The sequence below is a fragment of the Portunus trituberculatus genome, chromosome 21 (genome assembly GCF_017591435.1).
Source record: "Portunus trituberculatus isolate SZX2019 chromosome 21, ASM1759143v1, whole genome shotgun sequence".
Taxonomy (NCBI): Eukaryota; Metazoa; Arthropoda; class Malacostraca; order Decapoda; family Portunidae; genus Portunus; species Portunus trituberculatus.
The window spans coordinates 19322233-19327267 of record NC_059275.1 but is presented as its reverse complement, the minus strand read 5'-3'; the positions used below and the strand labels follow the sequence as shown (position 1 = coordinate 19327267).

General features: G+C 43.1%; 1 long non-coding RNA gene across 1 annotated transcript in view; it reads left to right on the top strand.

The window, feature by feature from the left end:
• Positions 1-2635: 2635 nt before the first annotated feature.
• Positions 2636-5035, top strand: part of LOC123507207 — a 159462-nt gene continuing 157062 nt past the window's right edge. Inside the window, exon 1 of the long non-coding RNA XR_006675622.1 lies at positions 2636-3847. This is a non-coding gene — a long non-coding RNA (uncharacterized LOC123507207). The remainder of the gene's footprint in view (positions 3848-5035) is intronic.

Sequence of the window (5035 nt, the reverse complement as noted above, 5' to 3'; positions counted from 1 at the left end):
GGTGGTGGACGTCAATAATTTAGAGTTAAGCTAATTTACAGTGTGCTATGGTTGGCTCTCCTTCCAGCCTTCCATTCCCCTCCACAATAATGGAATTAGAACAGGAGAGAGGGAGGTGCCAGGAGGAGGAGGAGGAGGAGGAGGAGGGAGGAGCGGATATCCAGTGAATGTTTGGGAGGGAGGAAAGAGAAGAAATTATTAGACAGGAGGAGGTAACATTAAATATATATTATCTTGAGGATACCACAACAAAAATAACCAGAAATATATATCCATGTATAAAATGATCCTTCCTTTTAACACTTTTATTTCGGTGACGTGAGTGGCGCTTAATTCTTGGTAATGAGGCTGTTAGGATTAAGGCAATTTGGGCACGGTGGCTGCACATTATCCTATCTTCTGCAGGAGTGGCCACCCTCTCATCATTATCACTATCATCCTTATCATTACTAGCGTCCTTCCGTCTTCATTTTCCAATTACGGAACCAAAATATAAACAACAAACAATTCCCTGTAACGCGTCCTTCTTTTTCCGTCTCATCGTTTTTTTTTTTTTTTTTAGCCAGAAGGAAATGTTACACGTCCCTTCTCTCACTATTCATCTCTCTTCTTTCTTCATCAGGTTTTCTTCGTTAATTTTCCGTTTTCGTCTACTTTATTAATTTTTTTAACCGCACGATATGTTATAAAACTTTTCATTTCTAATGCCTTTCTCCTTTCCTCCTCTTTGCTATTTACATTTACCGTTTTCTTATCTTTTCTAGCTTTTCTTCTTTTCTTATCAAAAAGGAAATGTTAGAAGGTGATTCTCTCCTTGTTGAAGTTGTCTTCCTTCCCTTCCTTCGTCATCGTCTCTCTATTAAGTGATACAAGCAACCTCTCTTCTCATACCTCTCTTTTTCCCTTTCTTCGTCACCATCTCGCCACAAAGTCCTCGTGGTGTCGGAGCATAAACAATCCGTCTTTAGTCTGCCCGTCTCTCCTGCAACGAGACCCGGATATATTTTTATGCCCGCAACACATCGCATATTTGTCCAGCAGCAGGAAAAAAAGGGAAGAAAATAAAAAAAGTCCTCACCTGCAGCCATAACACCCACCTGGAAGTGTCTTTAATTGCGTAAAAATTGTCGTAAACTTTAAATGATCAGACCGCAGATGCATTCACGTCTGGGATTATAGAGCAGCGTAATTATCCTTGCCATAAAGAGAGAGAGAGAGAGAGAGAGAGAGAGAGAGAGAGAGAGAGAGAGACCAAAAGGAAAACGAAATAGCGGTATAATTTCACTCCATGTTGGGCGACCCCCCGCTGCCGCGCTCAGGGTAACACAACCGCTGCCCGAACACTCTTTACTCCACACTCCAATCATCACCTGCTCTGCCTTTACTCCTGAGCGTTTGGGAGCGACAGATGATGTTCTGGTAGTTATTAGAGCACCTGTGAAAAGGAGCAAAGAAAGACGTATTGCTGTATTCTTAGACATTTATGCTGCCTTATCTGCGGCACATTTAGCATGGCATAGTGGAAATTATTGGGGTTGACATTAGTGTTTATATATATATATATATATATATATATATATATATATATATATATATATATATATATATATTTTTTTTTTTTTTTTTTTAGCGGTATTTTAGCAAGGATATTACATCACTAGTGAGATAAAACACTTTATGAGAAGCTGACTATTATCTTGATATTTTTCTTTATTTCTTACAATTTTGATGAGCTTTATTGGCAGTTATTGATGTTTACAATACATGCCTATCTCATTCTCTTATCCATATATGCTTTCCTCTTTCATCACGACTGCTTTTCAAGGCCACAGATGTGATTAGTAAGGTTCTCAAGAGTGCTTCTCCTCTTAATAATGCGGAAATTTTACTAATCTGTCAGTACAACCGTATAATCACCCTTGAAATTCAAGTTCCATAAATTAAAGCTTTTAAGTACAGGTATCAAGATTTTCAAGGATGCTGGTAATTTTATTTATTTAGAAATCTTGTTAATTTATTACTTTACCTGTCAAAACATCCTTAAAGACCCTTGTCACTTCAACTAGAGCTGTTTACATATTGGTAGCAGTGTTTTCCAAGGATGTTTCTCATGTTAGGAATACGGATAGATTGCTAACCTGTTGCTAGAACAATAGCAACATCATTGAAAGGTTCAACAGTAATTACATGTACCTGTACCTTGTTATTCGTCTGATAGCGCCATACACACACACACACTCTCTCTCTCTCTCTCTCTCTCTCTCTCTCTCTCTCTCTCTTTAGATAAGGATAGGGGAGAGCCGTGTGTGTGTGTGTGTGTGTGTGTGTTTTCAAAGACAACTTAGCTTATCCCGACCTTGAAACACACACACACACACACACACACACACACACACACACACACACACACACACACATGGCTCTTCCTCCTTCACTATCTAGAAGAGATATTGATGGTGTGGACAAAGATAATCGATTCGTTATGATGTTTGAGAGAGAGAGAGAGAGAGAGAGAGAGAGAGAGAGAGAGAGAGAGAGAGAGAGAGAGAGAGAGAGAGAGAGAGAAGAGCAATGAAAATGGAGTTAGGAAGAGAGAAAAAAAGGAGAAAAACTGAGAGATGGAAGGGATGAAAGAAGGAAGAACAGAGATGGAAGGAAGAGAAGGAACAAAGATAAAAGGAAGGAAGGAAAAGAGAGTGAGAGGAAGGTTGATGAGAAATAAAGGGAGAGAGTGGGGTGCGCTTCCTCAGAGTTATCCCAAGGAGCGGAATCTAATCTCGTTCAGAGGGAGAAGATGTTTTTGCCCAATCCTGACGAGGGTGCTGCTGGATTTACGAGCGACGGGGAACAAGGCGGCGCCGAGGCCACGCGTCGTAAACCCGGGTGACGACCAACGACTTCGACAGGTCATAAAGTCAGTGTGGATGTGGTGGTGGTGGTGGTGCCGTGGTTGGTAATGTGGTGGTGGGTGTAGTTAAGCGTGGTTGTAGTTGTAGGTGGTGGTTGTGTATTAAGTAAGGGCGGGGTAGCTGGTGGTGGTGGTGGTGGTGGTGCCGTGGTTGGTAATGTGGTGGTGGGTGTAGTTACGCGTGGTTGTAGTTGTAGGTGGTGGTTGCGTATTAAGTAAGGGCGGGGTAGCTGGTGGTGGTGGTGGTGGTGCCGTGGTTGGTAATGTGGTGGTGGGTGTAGTTACGCGTGGTTGTAGTTGTAGGTGGTGGTTGTGTATTAAGAAAGGGCGGGGTAGCTGGTGGTGGTGGTGGTGGTGGTGGTGGTGGTGTGTGCGTGTGATTCTGAAAAATATAGGTTGCTAATTGGTGGTGTTGATGGATATGCCTTGTTGTTGTTGCTGTTGGTGGTGGTGGTGGTGGTGGAGATGATGGTGTTGCTATTGCCTTTGCTGCTGCTGCTCTTTCTGCTGTTGCCGTTAATGGTAGTGTTGTTATTGGTTAGTCTCTAATAAGACTTAATGAATAATAACATAGATGTCTGAAGCAAACAACAATGCTCACCTTATCAAGATTCAATAGGTAAAAAAAAGAAAATAGAAATGAAAAAAAAAAGAACCATGTATATTGAAACAAAGCGACGGAAGATAGGAAAGCGAGATAAGCGAGTCAAATATTCTCGCAGAGGCGGAGTAATACATCGACTTCTATTGGCCAATGAAGATGACAAGAGTGGGAAGCATCACGTCATTCTGCGCCGCTCCTCTACTTGCTGCTGCGTGGCGCGTGTCTGTACGTTTCATGTGTCTCTAGTGATTTGTCGCGGCGGCTGTCCATGGGTGTTCTGTGCGTGAGTGGGTGGCGTGATGTGGCGGGATGTGTGAGGCTGGATAGATTATAAGGTGAGTAGCGGTTCATCAAAGCATATTTGCGGGAGATGAAGTGTAATGTTGTGTTGGTGGTGTGTAGGGGAAGATGGTAGTGTGTGTGTGTGTGTGTGTGTCTGCGCCATTCCCTTCTCAAATGTTTCTGTCTATTTATCTTTACCTCATTACAAGATTATTCTAGCCTAATATGGATAAGAAGGTGGTGGTGGTAGTGATGGTGGTGGCAGGGGAGAGAGAGAGGAGGAGCCATTGTAATCGAATTCTCAATCTGGGTTCAACAGTTCATCGGATAAAACAAAGCTCCGAATAACTTGTTTGAACGATGTCAAACAAGCGATCCGTTTGTAAATGAAGCTTTGGACTCTGAGTGGAGCGAGACATGGACGGAACTAGGTGGGGAGGGGTAGGGACGGGCTAGGGGGGGAGGCTGAGAGTATGAGTGGTGATGGAAAGAGAGAGAGAGAGAGAGAGAGAGAGAGAGAGAGAGATGTAATAAGAATATTCAGGTATATGTATTAGTTCCTCGTTTGCGGGGGTAAATTAGCATATATGTAAGGGAAGTGAGGAGACAGTGAGGGAAAGGCGAGGCAGATAAACCACGATAGATGGCCCGTCTGTTCGTCCGTGTGTGTGTGTGTGTGTGTGTGTGTGTGTGTGTGTACGCAGGATAATAAGACAAGCTGGTAAGAGGAAGAAGAGGAGAATAAGGTGAAGGATATTGAGGAGTTAGTTGAGGAAGAATGGAATCCATGTGGAAAAAAGATGAAGAGGAGAGGAGAATGAAAAAAAAAAAACAGAATACATGTTAACTGATGTGAGAAGTAAGAGAGAAAAGGGAGAGCGAAAAATGGAAAGGAGAAGGGAATGGGAGGGGATGAAGAGGCAGTGCTCAGGTCATCAGGTGTGACCTCTGGCGGACGTCACGACAACTTATGTCCTCAGTGACACGCGAGGCAGCAGACAAGACTCCCCTTCCTCCCGTTTTGGCACCCCACACACACACACACACACACACACACACACACACACACACACACACACACACACACACACACACACACACACACACACAGGACATATTTACATCACACTTTCCACGAAGTATGCCTCTCCTCACCCAGGTTGTTTTTTCTCGGAAAATTCGAAGGTGAATATTCAAAGACGGATAGAGGAAGAGAGAGGAAAAGAGAAGAAATGCTATTG